The sequence below is a fragment of the Argopecten irradians genome, chromosome 2 (genome assembly GCF_041381155.1).
Source record: "Argopecten irradians isolate NY chromosome 2, Ai_NY, whole genome shotgun sequence".
NCBI classification, from domain to species: Eukaryota; Metazoa; Mollusca; class Bivalvia; order Pectinida; family Pectinidae; genus Argopecten; species Argopecten irradians.
Genome location: NC_091135.1, coordinates 32,591,701 through 32,607,298, shown reverse-complemented (window position 1 = coordinate 32,607,298; position 15,598 = coordinate 32,591,701). Strand labels below are relative to the sequence as shown.

The 15,598-nt window shown below is 38.9% G+C and overlaps 1 pseudogene; it reads right to left on the bottom strand.

The window, feature by feature from the left end:
- The window catches only part of LOC138315191 (ceramide kinase-like), a 34,177-nt pseudogene that overhangs the window by 2,528 nt on the left and 16,051 nt on the right, over positions 1–15,598 (bottom strand).

Genomic DNA, 15,598 nt, shown 5'->3' with positions numbered 1-15,598 from the left:
GGATATTTTCGGGATGTAATGTGTTAGCAAATGTATTCAACTGTTATATGGCAAAATATGTTGTTCTTTACTGGAGAATTAATTTTGGGGCCATATTTGCATGAGTCTTAACGTACCTTCTCCTTTGCTCACATTCCATGCAAAACTCTATGACAAGTAGCGAATTTACCTCTATTATCCCCTATTGGGCCTCGCCCCTGCTGCTCCCGGGGGGGTCAGAGACAAATTTTATACAAGCTCTGTTCCCCTTCCCCAAAGGATGTTTCTGGCCAAATTCGGTTAGAATCTATACAGAACTCTATGACTAGTAGCGTTTTGAAGGAAATGTTGACGGACAAACGAGGGTCGCCATGCCATAAGCTCACCAAAATTTTCAAACAAAGTGTATAAATCTTGCATTCTTTTGAATACTATAAAAACTACTATAATCTATGTAGCTTTAGGTTTTAATACATAGGGTAACTTTAAACCTTTTATCTTTGCTCTGTTTACAAAGTATGCAAAAAACAAAACAATAATTCAATTATATTTTCATGTATATCCATAATTTATCATATATGTAGGGTCCGTCAAATTGAAATGGTGCCTATTACTTTAAAGATGCTCCACCGCTGACAAATGGTATTTTTTCTCTATCAAAAACAGGAGCAGACGATTTAGTATTTTTCTTCAGTTACAAAAGTTACTTACTTATTACCACCATTAAAAAGTTTGAGCTTCTAATTTTACTTCAAGTTAAAAATATGAAAAATAATTAATTGCATCCCGAAAAAATTCCACGGCACTATTCCCTATATGGAATGAGGTAATGATTGTGCATGCACCAAAGGCGAAATAAATTATTTTATGTTATTTTTTGTGTTAATCAGACATATATATATTCACGATTAAACACCAATTATTGTTCAAATGATGAATATCATTTGTGATCTGTCGGCGGTGGAGCATCTTTTAAATATACTTACCACATTTTCCTTTTTGCTGTATAGCTGATAGAAATGTTGAAATAGCTGCATCAAGCCCATACATTTATAAGACCGCTATGAACATATCACCTCTGTGCTGTGTATTGACATTTGCTACACAGGACTTGTACAGATTGAACTTGCCATTGTCATCCAAAAGCGAAAACGGCCAAACCATTACCATGGAAGTGTCGTTGTCCAATTTTTCTAGCAATAAAAAAAATACAAGGTGTTTCAGAAAACTTGTCCCAACTTTAATGCTTGATAAAACCCAAACCCAGAAAGGTCAATTAAGATATAAATTGTAGACAATTCAGACATGGACATCCATGCAATTTGATTAGTGTGTGAACAAAAGACATCACATACAATTACTAAATAAAAGAAAAAGACGGTAGTGAGTTTCTATCCTGAATGAGGTAAAATATGTTTAACATAAACAAACCACTAACCTTCTTCATATACAAATTCCTTGCGTTGATCTGCTCCATCTCCCACCAAGATCGTTTTCCTGAAAATTTAAATCCAAAATTTTTTCAGTAGTTTGGTAATATACCTTGGCTTTAAAGCCTCAAACTGTTTTTTTACATTTCACCACAAAGATATTGTACAACAACATGCACAATACCACACCTCGTAACAAGAGGCCCAAAGGGCTTACATAGCTACTACCCTATACCTCTCTTCTATATACAGTTATTTACCCCCAACCATGGTATATCTGAACTCAGTAAGCATTTAGCAGGAGGGAAATGATGAAAGCACAGTACAAGAGCTAAGAATGCAATATTTTTAAAATTGTTTTCCTTTTGTATAAAGCTCTACTGTGTAAACATTGAGATGATTTATTGAATGTGGGTCTCAAATTTTGAAATATTTTCACAAGAGATCCCAGAGGGATCTTGGCGCCCACCAAAGAATGATCTATGTCTGACAATGGAAAGAGGGATCTTTTCCCTGCTTTTCAAACTTTTTCAAACACACTACATATAAAATTTGAGACAGATCGCTATAGTACTTTCTAAGAAATAGTGGTAACAAACTTTAACAATGAAATCTAAGATGGCGGCCGGTTTGCCATCTTGTTTACCGATCAGTCCCGAAAGGCATTATGGATCAGTCCTTAAATGTACTATGCACAACTAGGGTACAAGGGGAAACTATGCATGGAATTTGAGAAAGATCCCTTCAGTACTTTCTGAGAAATAGCGATAACAGACTTTAACTATCAAAATCCAAGATGGCCGTCAGTCCGTCATCTTGTTTACCGATCAGTCCCAAAATGCAATATGCACAACTAGGGTCCTAGGGGAACCTGTATATGAAATTTGAGAAAGATCCCTTTAGCACTTTTTGAGAAATAGTGGTAACAAACTTTAACTATCAAAATCCAAGATGGCCGCCTGTCGGCCATTTTGTTCACCGATCTGTCCCAAAATGCAACATGCACAACAAGGGCCCTAGGGGAACCTATATATGAAATTTGAGAAAGATCCCTTCTGTACTTTTTGAGGAATAGCGGTAACAAACTTTAACTATCAAAATCCAAGATGGCCACCTGTCAGCCATCTTGTTCATCGATCGGTCCCAAAATGTTATATGCACAACTAGGGCCCTAGGGGAACCTACAGGTGAAATTTGAGAAAGATCCCTTCAGCATTTTTAGCCCACCATCATCAGATGGTGGGCTATTCAAATCGCCTTTCGTCTGTGGTCCGTCGTCCGTCCGTCCTTCCGTCCGTCCGTCCGTCCTTCCGTCCGTCCGTCCGTCCGTTAACAATTCTTGTTACCGCTATTTCTCTAAAAAGTACTGAAGGGATCTTTCTCAAATTTCATATGTAGGTTCCCCTAGGACCCTAGTTGTGCATATTGTATTTTGGGACTGATCGGTCAACAAGATGGCCGCCAGGCAGCCATCTTGGATTTTGATAGTTAAAGTTTGTTACCGCTATTTCTCATAAAGTACTGAAGGGATCTTTCTCAAATTTCAATATGTAGGTTCCCCCTAGAACCCTAGTTGTGCATATTGCATTTTGGGACTGATCGGTCAACAAGATGGCCGACCAGCCGCCATCTTGGATTTTGATAGTTAAAGTTTGTTACGGCTAATTTTTCTCAGAGACAGTACTGAAGGGGATCTTGTCTCATATATTTTCTGAATATGTAGGTTCCCCTAGGACCCTAGAAGTTGTGCATATTGCATTTTGGGATACTGATCGGTCATAACAAGATGGCCGCCAGGTAGCCATCTTGGATTTTGATAGTCCTAAAGTCTTGTTTCCGGCTATTTCTCAGAAAGCATTGATGGGGATCTTTCTCAAATTGGTCATATGTAGGATTCCCGTCAGGACCCTAGTTGTGCATATTGAATTTTGGGACTGATCGGCTTGCTCGGTTTCGTTCAGATTTCTGGTCAACAAAGATCAGCCGACCAGACGCCATCTTGGATTTTGATAGTTTTTTGTTTGTTACGGCTAATTCTCAGAAAAGTACTGAAGGGATCTTTCTCAAATTTCATATGTAGGTTCCCTAGGACCCTAGAAGTGCATATTGCATTTTGGGACTGATCGGTCAACAAGATGGCCGCCAGGTAGCCATCTTGGATTTTGATAGTTAAAGTTTGTTACCGCTATTTCTCAGAAAGCACTGAAGGGATCTTTCTCAAATTTCATATGTAGGTTCCCCTAGGACCCTAGTTGTGCATATTGTTATTTTGGGACTGATCAGTCAACAAGATGGCCACCAGGCAGCCATCTTGGATTTTGATAGTTAAAGTTTGTTACCGCTATTTCTCATAAAGTATTGAAGGGTTCTTTCTCAAATTTCATTTGTAGGTTCCGTAGGACCCTAGTTGTGCATATTGCATTTTGGGACTGATCGGTCAACAAGATGGCCGACCAGCCGCCATCTTGGATTTTGATAGTTAAAGTTTGTTACCCATGCCCGATATTTACTCAGAAAGCACTTGAAGGGATCTTTCTCAAAAAGATTTCATATGTAGGTTCGCACCTAGGACACTAGTTGTGAAATATTGGATTTGGGTATCGAGCTGGATCGTGTTAATTAAAGATGGTTCCGACTGAAGTGTCGCCATCTTGTATTTTTGATAAGTTAAAGTTTGTTTCCGATTTTTCTCTGAGATGTACTGTAGGGTTTGAATATTTTTCTCAAATTTTTTATGTAAGGTTTCACCTTGGTCCACAGTTGTAGCCCTTTATATTTATTGAACTTTTTGGGGTTCCTGTTCGGTCAACATGGATGGGCCGACCGGTGGCTCTTCCTTGGATTGGTGTGTGTATTTTGGTGTCTCTGTTTTTTTTTTGTTACTATTTCCGTTGCTTTTTTTTTTGAGACGTTTTGATTTATGATTTGTTATAGTTTGTTACCCGCAAATTTTGTCTCAGAAAGCACTTAAAGGGTTCTTTGTCTACATTTCATTTGTAGGTTTCACACTAGGAACCCCTAGTGTGTGCATATTGCATTATGGGACTGATCGGGATTAGAGCGGCTGTCGTGGCTACTAAGCGACAAAAACTACAACAACGATAAAAACAGGAAGGATTTGAAATATCACCAAAAGATGGGACCGGCCAGCGGTGGCCCATTCTTGGAATATGATAGTTTAGAGTTTTGTATTAACCACCGCAATTTCTCAGGAATAACACTGAAGGGATCTTTCTCAAAGTTTCATAGAGGATAGGATTTCCCCTTGACCAACCCAGTTGTGCATATTGCATATGCTGGATCTGTATAGGATCAACAAGATGATACCGGACCGGGTGGACCGTTCTTGCGATGTGTTCTTTTTGAATCTGGATAGTTAAAGTTTGTTAACCGCTATTTCTCAGTATAAGTATTGAAGGGATTGTTCTCAAATATTCATTTGTAATGTTCCTGCTAGGACCCTAGGTTCTGCCTATTGCATTTTTGCGACTCGCGGGGAACCACCAGCTTGGATTTTTGATAGTTTATAGTGTTGAAAAGCAGAAAAAAAAGAATTGTAAGTTTGAAAAGCAAGAGAAAAAAGATCCCTATGTCATGTTTGTCAGTACATTGAGATCAATCTTCTGGTGTGGTGCCGCCAAGCATCCCCTCTGGGATCTCTTGTTTGAGAAATGAGCGGTAACAAACTTTAACTATCAAAATCCAAAATGCAATATGCAACAACTAGGGTCCTAGGGGAACGGACATATGAAATTTGAGAAAGATCCCTTCAGTACTTTCTGAGAAATAGCGGTAACAAGAATTGTTAACGGACGGACGGACGGACGACGGACCACGGACGAAAGGCGATTTGAAAACAAGAGGCCCAGAGGGCCTGTATCGCTCACCTGGTTTGTAATGTCAAGTCATGTTCTGAATACAGGTTCATTGTTTCTTTTCTGAAGGAATTTGAATATTTACCTCTTATTTCCCTATTGGGCCCCGCCCCTCCTGCCCCCGGGGGGGTCAGAGCCAAAATTTATACAAGTTCTGTTCCCCTTCCCCAAGGATATTTGTGGCCAAATTTGGTTACAATCCATGCAGAATTCTAGGACAAGTAGCGATTTATAGGATTTACCTCTATTTTCCCCTATTGGGCCCCGCCCCTCCTGCCCCCGGGGGGTCAGAGCCAAAATTTATGCAAGTTCTTTCCCCCTTCCCCCAAGGATGTTTGTGGCCAAATTTGGTTACAATCCATGTAGAACTCTAGGACAAGTAGCGATTTATAGGATTTACCTCTATTTCCCCTATTGGGCCCCGCCCCTCCTGCCCCCGGGGGATCAGAGCCAAAATTTATACAAGTTCTGTTCCCCTTCCCCCAAGGATGTTTGTGGCCAAATTTGGTTACAATCCATGCAGAACTCTAGGACAAGTAGCGATTTATAGGACTTACCTCTATTTCCCCTATTGGGCCCCGCCCCTCCTGCCCCCAGGGGGTCAGAGCCGAAACTTATACAAGTTCTTTCCCCCTTCCCCCAAGGATGTTTGTGGCCAAATTTGGTTACAATCCATGCAGAACTCTGGGACAAGTAGCGATTTATAGGATTTACCTCTATTTCCCCTATTGGGCCCCGCCCCTCCTGCCCCCGGGGGTCAGAGCCAAAATTTATACAAGTTCTGTTCCCCTTGCCCCAAGGCTGTTTGTGGCCAAATTTGGTTACAATCCATGCAGAACTCTAGGACAAGTAGCGATTTATAGGATTTACCTCTATTTCCCCTATTGGGCCCCGCCCCTCCTGCCCCCGGGAGGTCAGAGCCAAAATTTATACAAGTTCTGTTCCCCTTCCCTCAAGGATGTTTCTGGCCAGATTTGGTTACAATCCATGCAGAACTCTAGGACAAGTACGGATTTATAGAATTTACCTTTATTTTCCCTATTGGGCTACCTGCCCCCGGGGGGTCAGAGCCAAACTTATACAAGTTCTGTTCCCCTTCCCCCAAGGATGTTTGTGGCTGAGCCTCTTTTACACCTTCATTGTATATATCTTCTGCTACTCTGGATTCCTTATGATACTGCTTCATGCATGGTTAAGGTTTGAAATCATATAAGAAATACATTCTACCACCAAGCAGCTAAGGCTTATGAGTTGGAGTTCAGCTTATTTGACACGTGTGACCTTGAATGAAGGTCATTTGATCACACTTCTTCATCATGCTACAGACACAATTCTGTAAACGTGGATATTTTTGAAAGTGCTTAATTTTGCGATTTACATGCGATAAATACACTTTTAAGAAGTATTACGCAACCTTCAAGTAATTAGGGTAAATTCACCCGTCACACCATGTTTACAGTATTAAGCCTGATCTTGTCCACTTGCTGTTGAGAAATGGTTTTAAAGATAAATTCAACAACAGCCATATTCAAGTAGCACCCAGGCTCATCTACCATTAGAACAAGATAAGATTTATAGACAATGATGGATCACAATAAGTGATCTTTAAATCTTTAAAGGGTCAAATATGAGAATAGAGGATGATTAAGTTTAGAGTAGGATCAAAGTTTACATACCTTTTGTTCAATGTGATCTCCGTTTCAACATGTCTTATGCCTCTGAATGTGAAGATAAAGGGTATTGCTGTAAAAAGACAAAACTTACATTATAAGATAAGAGATCCCAGAGGGATCTTGGCGCCCACCAAAGAATGATCTATGCCTGACAAAGGAAAGAGGGATCTTTTCTCTGCTTTTCAAACTTTTACTACATATGAAATTTGAGAATGATCCTTTGAGTACTTTCTGAGATATATAACAGGTAACAAAGTTCATCATCAATGGCTACCTGTCGGCCAAATGCAATATGCAACAACTAAGTCCTACTTTTCTGCAAAATTTGACTATGATACAAGTTCTGTTCCCCTTTCCAACCAAGGATTATGTTTGTGGCCAAATTTGGTTACAGATCCATACAGAACTCTGCATGACTAAGCGATTTAAAGAATTTACCTTCTAATTTCCCCTATTGGGCCTCGCACATCACTGGGACTGGACCAAACGGGATACACTGGTAGAGCCAAAATTTATACAATTACTCAGTTCTTATTCCAAGAGATCCCATGGATGTTTTCTGGCCAAATTTGGTTACATTCCATGCGGAACTCTTGTGACTAGTTAGCGATTTAAAGGATTTACCTCTATGTCCCCTATTGGGCCCCGCCCCTCCAGCCCCCGCGGGGGTTCCAGAGCCAAAATTAATACAAGTTCTGTTCCAACTTCCCCCAAGGATGTTTGTGGTTGATTTTGGTTACATTCCATGCCAAACTCTAGTATATTGACAAGTAGCGATTTTAACAGGATTTACCTCTATTTCCCCTATTGGGCCCCGCACCTGTCTGCCCCCGAGGGGTAGGAATCATGTTAGCCAAAATTTATACGATCAGAGCCAAAATTTATACAAGAAGTTCTGTTCCAAGGAGGATCCACCCAAGGATGTTTGTGGCAAAACTCCAAATTTGGTTCCAATCCATGCAGAACCTCTATGACAATGTAGCGATTTAAAGGATTTACTCTATCTTCCCCTATTGGACCCACGCCCCCCGCCCTCTTGGCCCCGGGGGGTCAGAGCCAAAATTCTATACAAGTTCTGTTCCCCTGATCCCAAGGATGCTTGTGGCCAAATTTGGTTACAATCCATGCAGAACTTCTAGGATAAGTAGCGCATTTATAGGATTTTTACCTCTATTTCACCATTACTATTGGGTCCCGTCCCTCCTGCCCCCCGGGGGGTCAGAGCCAAAATTTATACAAAAAAACTCTGTTTTCCTTCCCCAAGGAGTTTGTGGCCAAAATTTGGTTCCAAAAAAGATCCATGCAGAGAACTCTATGGACTAGTAGCGATTTAAAGGATTTTACCTCTATTTCCCCTATTGGACCCAGCCCCCTCCTGCCCCCGGAAAGGGGGTCAGAGCCAAAATTTATAAAGTTCTGTTTCCCCATGTCCCCAAGGATGTTTGTGGCCCAATTTAATGGTTACATTTCATTCATGAACTCTTATGACTAGTAGCGATTTTGTAAGGATTTTTACCTCTATTTTCCCCTATTGGGCCCCGCCCCTCCTGCCCCCGGGGGGCAGAGCCCAAAATTCGTATTACAAGTTCTGTTACCCTCTCCCCCAAGAAGGATGTTTGTGGCCAAATTTGGTTCCAATTCATTGCAGAACTCTATGACTAGTAGCGATTTAAAGGATTTACCTTTATTTCCCCTATTGGGCCTCGACCCCTCCTGCCCCGGGGGGTCAGAGCCAAAATTTATACAAGTTCTGTTCCCCCTACCCCAAGGATGTTTGTGGCCAAAATTGGTTACAATCCATGCAGAACTCTAGGACAAGTAGCGATTTATAGGAAATGTTGACGGGGACGAGTACGGACGGCGATCTACGGACGACGGGAAACGGATACGGACGGAAAGAACAAGATGGACGACGGACTGACGGACGCCGCGCCATGACATAAGCTCACTCGGCCCTTCGGGCCAGGGTGAGCTAAAAACCAGATGGCTACCTGTCGGTCCATCTTTTTTTACCCGATCTGAATATGCAATATGCACAACTAAGGACTCCTAAGGGGGAACTTACATATCAAATGTTTAGACAGATCATTTTCAGTACTTTTCCTAAGAAAAAATGGTAAACAATTTTAGATTAAGCTTCAACTAAATCAAAATCCAAGGTTGCCAGCCTGAGGGACCGTCTTGTTCACCCTTTCAGTCCGAAAATGCGAATGCACAACTAGACCCCTAGGGGAACCTGCAACAAAATGCAATTTGACATCAGATCCCTAAAGTACTTTCTGAGAAACAGCGAGGTAACGAATTTCAATTGCCAAATTTCAAAGATGGCGTCATGGTCGGCCATCTTGTTCACCTGAACCATGGACCTAGAGGACCATGCACATGAATTTGAGACAGGATCCTTTCAGTTCTTTTTGATAAATAGCGTAACAAACTTCAATTGTCAAAATCCAAGATAGCCGGGCCTGACGCATCTTGTTGACCGATTGGATCCCGCGAAAAAGCAATGTGAGCACAACAAGGGCCAGCCTAGGGGAACCTACAGTGTGAAAATTTGAGAACAATCTCTTCCAGCTCTCTCTTAGATACAGCGGTAACAAATATAAAGATAGTCAAAAACCAAAATGTCGGCGCTGACCTTCCATCCATGTTGGTGACCGATGAATGTACCCAACAATTCAATGATAAGGCCACAACTAAGGGCCCCTATGAGGAACCTAACAGTGAAACTTTTGAGAATAAATACCCTTCAATCAGCACTTTTCAAGCAAATAGCATTAAACCAACTTTAAATCGTCAAAAACCTAAATGGCGGCCTGTTCGGCTATCATGTTTGACTGAATTGGTACCCAAAAATAGCAAATATTCACAATCTATAGCCCTAGGGGAACCCGTACATAAGTGAAAGTTTGAGTAAATGATCCCTCGAGTCCCCTTACTTCTGATGGAATAGCGTTAACAATAAATGTTAAACGTACGGAAGTGACGTTACGGAAACAGAGGAGCGGACAAAGAACGTAAAAGCGATTTGAATAGCCCACCTATCATGATTCTGCACTGGCTAACAATTGAGAAACAAATATAATTCAATATACAACTATCATCCTCCCAATATTCCCTTAATTCCTGACATGTGGCCACATCGTCCGGCTTTGTGGATCCCTTTTGTAATATTCATCTTATTTGCGCACACCAAACAACAATAAATCACACACAAGTGTTCAGGTTGATATTATTATACACAGAAAGAGATGAACAATCATTAATTATCTTGGATCTATTTGTAATAATGCACCAAAGAGATATTTATGTCTTTCACAATAAAAAATATATGATGTGAATATATGACCTAGCTCCCCCACTCCGAAACAAAGAAACAAAAAGCAAAGAAAAAATATTAAAAGTTTAAATGAGACGATGAAGAATTTTTTCAAACTCTTTTAACCCAGTACTGTCTTCATTAATTCGTACAACAATAACTACAAATGTACTTCTGAAAACGATTGAGTAAGTCCAGAAGTTACAATTACATTATACTGATTATTAAAATAGCTAAATAAATAAAAGTACGTGTGTAAGTTTCGGTTCATATTTAAACAGAACAATAACAACGAATGATAATCGTAATAATAATAGTATGTGATATTTTCCCTTTTGAATTGGCCTATGGCTTACAGCGATACCAGGTACATCTGTATGTAAACGGCCTAATGTATTGTATCTTAGTATAAATATCATAATCTTCAAATAATTCACACGTGTCTGAGTTCATAAGAACAGCGAAAAAACTTATAAAAAAGCTATTATTCAATATGAAATTTGAGAAAGATCTCTTCAGTACTTTTTGAGAAATAGCGGTAACAAACTAAAACTATCAAAATCCAAGATGGCCGCCTGTCGGCCATCTTGTTGACTGATCGGTCCCAAAATGCAATATGCACAACTAGGGTCCTAGGTGAACCTACATATGAAATTTGAGAAAGATCCCTTCAGTTCTTTTTGAGAAATAGCGGTAACAAACTTTTAACTATCAAAATCCAAGATGGCCGCTTGTCGGCCATCTTGTTGACTGATCGGTCCCAAAATGCAATATGCACAACTAGGGTCCTGGAGGAACCTGTATATGAAATTTGAGAAAGGTCCCTTCAGCACTTTTTTGAGAAATAGCGGTAACAACCTTTCACTATCAAAATCCAAGATGGCCGCCTGTCGGCCATCTGGTTGACCGATTGGTCCCGAAATGCAATATGCACAACTAGGGTCCTAGGGGAACCTACATATGAAATTTGAGAAAGATCCCTTCAGCACTTTTTGAGAAATAGCGGTAACAAACTTTAATTATCAAAATCCAAGATGGCCGCCTGTCGGCCATTTTGTTCACCGATCGGATCCCAAAATGCAACATACACAACTAGGGCCCTAGGGAACCTATATATGAAATTTGAGAAAGATCTCTTCAGTACTTTTTGAGAAATAGCGGTAACAAACTAAAACTATCAAAATCCAAGATGGCCGCCTGTCGGCCATCTTGTTGACTGATCGGTCCCAAAATGCAATATGCACAACTAGGGTCCTAGGTGAACCTACATATGAAATTTGAGAAAGATCCCTTCAGTTCTCTTTTTGAGAAATAGCGGTAACAACCTTTCACTATCAAAATCCAAGATGGCCGCCTGTCGGCCATCTTGTTGACCGATTGGTCCCGAAATGCAATATGCACAACTAGGGTCCTAGGGGAACCTACATATGAAATTTGAGAAAGATCCCTTCAGCAACTTTTTGAGAAATAGCGGTAACTAACAAACTTAAATTATCAAAATCCAAGATGGCCGCCTGTCGGCCATTTTGTTCACCGATCGGTCCCAAAATGCAACATACACAACTAGGGCCCTAGGGGAACCTATATATCAAATTTGAGAAAGATCTCTTCAGTACTTTTTGAGAAATAGCGGTAACAAACTAAAAACTATCAAAATCCAAGATGGCCGCCTTTCGGCCATCTTGTTGACTGATCGGTCCCAAAATGCAATATGCACAACTAAGGTCCTAGGTGAACCTACATATGAAATTTGAGAAAGATCCCTTCAGTTCTTTTTGAGAAATAGTGGTAACAAACTTTTAACTATCAAAATCCAAGATGGCCGCCTGTCGGCCATCTTGTTGACTGATCGGTCCCAAAATGCAATATGCACAACTAGGGTCCTGGGGAACCTGTATATGAAATTTGAGAAAGATCCCTTCAGTACTTTTTGAGAAATAGCGGTAACAACCTTTAACTATCAAAATCCAAGATGGCCGCCTGTCGGCCATATTGTTGACCGATTGGTCCCGAAATGCAATATGCACAACTAGGGTCCTAGGGGAACCTACATATGAAATTTGAGAAAGATCCCTTCAGCACTTTTTGAGAAATAGCGGTAACAAACTTTAACTATCAAAATCCAAGATGGCCGCCTGTCGGCCATCTTGTTGACCGATCGGTCGCAAAATGCAATATGCACAACTAGGGTCCTAGGGTAACCTACATATGAAATTTGAGAAAGATCCCTTCAGCACTTTCTGAGAAATAGCGGTAACAAGAATTGTTAACGGACGGACGGACGGAAGGACGGACGGACGGACGACGACGACGACGGACCACGGACGAAAGGCGATTTGAATAGCCCACCATCTGATGATGGTGGGCTAATTATCTGGCTATTTTTTAATTTTCAGGCTACTGTAATTTCACATAAAAAATAATGATAAGAAATGATTTTCTAGCCAGTATATTGAAATTTTTATATCCAGAGATTAATTTCTGACATTATTTCAGTGAAGTGATTTTTATATTAAGAATATAGGTCGATCATAACAATACACACTTATATGGAAACTCCAAATGAATGTATAATTTTTAAAAATAATTTTCTATTTTAATGAATTCATTTTTACAATTAATTTATGTTATATTTTATATTTAACATCACAGTGTATTCCTTTATACATTTCATATGTGCCTTGCATTAAAATTAACAAGAGACCCATGGGCCTTAACGATCATCTGACATTTGATTAAAATTAGTTATGTCATTTACTAGCCAACTGATGTCTTTTGTTCATGAAATAGAAACATAGATCTAATAGGTCTACATACAAAGTTTCAATAAGATTGGTGCATATTAACTCACATTATCGTGTTCACAAGGTTCAATAATTATTATTGCAAAGGGCAATAACTCCGTAATTAAGTTAAAGTCAAATCAAGCTGATTTTCTAACTCGTCCGAGATCTTTCCAATGTTAGTCTACATATAAAGTTTAAATTAAGCTTGGTGCATGTTTACACAAGTTTTCTCCTTCACAAGGTCCAATAATAATTATTAGTGCAAAGGGCAATAACTCAGTAAATTACGGAAACTATATTTGTTTGACATACCATTTTTGTTTTAAAAATACATACTTTGAGGACATAATAACATATGATCAGCATCGCGTAACATTTATCAAACTAAATGTTTTTATCCAAGAAATGAGTCATGGCTGTGATACATTCTAATTGATGAGCTTTTTTTTTCAAAATGTAGGGGTTAAGGTACCCGACAATTTGAATCCTATATGATGCAGTTGCCTTGAACTGACTCTACGTATCGGCCAGTGTATTTTTTTCTGGGTTCTTCAGCTTTCATCCTCCCTCTTAACCTGGCACGTCCTAAGAATGTAGGAGACAGATCATTTTTCATGCAGATGTTGAGTTATGACAGTTCCCAAAGCTCTTCAAGCATTTGAATGACCGAGATTTTATCAATATCCCCTATTCTGAAGTTGGAATTTATGAATAAATTATCTTATTTGGTTTTAAAAATAACAACACTGATTATCCCATCAACCTCATATATTTCAATTTAATGGTAGATACATGTATATATTTGTTAGACATAGTTATTCATTTTAAAACTTAAAGTACAGTGGAACTTGGTTGATACGAACTCGGATAATTCGAAAACCCAGCTAAATACGAAGTACTTTGAAGGTCCCAGCTGAATTCAAACTTAATCTTTGTTTAAAGAACTCGAATAATTCGAATTCGAAAAACTCGAAGAACTCGGAAAATACTAAGTAAATTTTGGTTCCGAATGACAAAAATCATTTATGAAATGTTCTTATAACCGAAATGAGATTTTTTGGACAACGAGATCGCCGAAAATGCCAATTTCTTTTCCATACTTCTGCCGTAGAACGGCATTTCGAACTATTTATCTAGGTTTTCTTGTTTTTGCAACTACCATCAGCAATTTTGACATATCTCTTGTTCACATCGATTTTTCGACATGGAACTAGTCTATATATACCAAGTAAAGAGATAGTCAGTAGACATGAGAACTCGCTTAATTTGAACACTCAGATAACTCAAAGTTGTTATCTCAGTCCCCTCGAGTTCAAATTAACTTTATCTCAGTCCCCTCGAGTTCAAATTAACTGAGTTCCACTGTATTGACATCTAGGCTATATTGTAACAGGAGAACCTATAGTAAATATAAAATCAAAGAACTGAAAGTAGTGAATCGTTAAACTTCTGAGTGATAGGAGTTCATTCAAGTGTTAAAGATTGATAAGTAAATGACTATAGTATTAGTATAACTGCAAATTTGAGAAAAACTCAAAGAAGACATGACATAAACTGTGCCTAAAATAAAAGAAAACATTAATACAATTAAGTTGTTTTTCGGCATAGGAATTTAACACATTGATTTATTTTCACACATTTCGAACAGCTCCAGTTATTTTATGTACATACACATAGTGCATTTCAGTGCAGAACCTTCAATCCAAGATGAAATATTAATGTTGTCTAAGTCAAGTTTACATAAAACCAGTTTTATTCACTATATTATATGGTGAGTTAAACAACTGAAACACTAGTAATGTAAAATTAAAGAATAAGAATTATTCAGCATTAACACAATGTTTGCATACAAAAAAATACACATATTTAATAATACTTTAAAGAAAAGTTCCATTTTTTTAATAAAAAAATTATCTTAATATTATTAAAGTACTAATTAAGAAATTTCTCAACATTATTGGTGACCTAAAAAAATTGTGGTTTAATTTTCTTGAAAAATTGACTGAATAACAGCAACTAGGTTTTACTTATTTCATAATACACATATCTCTAAATTGCTTAATATTTGAAAACAGACCAATAGTTTATGCCATGTTTTGGGGTTGCACTTAAAACCATGTCTGCACGATATAAAAATGTGAACTTTATTTTACATGGATTGCGAAAAAAAGTTATACAACTTATACAAATCACTCTCAATGGTCGATGAAAGAGCTTGAGGGGTCTTAGAGTGGAAGGAAACTGTGGTGCTCTAGTGATCAGGTAGGCGACCCTTGAGCTTCTCGCACGCTATACGCACTATGTCTGGATCAAATTGAAGTGTGTATTGAACATTAAGGAATAGACAATTTTTTTTTCACATAGCACTAAGTTGCCATAAGAGCTCAAGTTCCGGTGACCTCACGGATTGGCCAATCATAAAGGTAAAATGAAATATCGTCCAGAGGTAACATAATCTTTTTGTATATGTATAGTCATTTCTCCCTAACAGCATTTGTATGATGTGACGAAATGACTTGTTCATATGATAGTATAT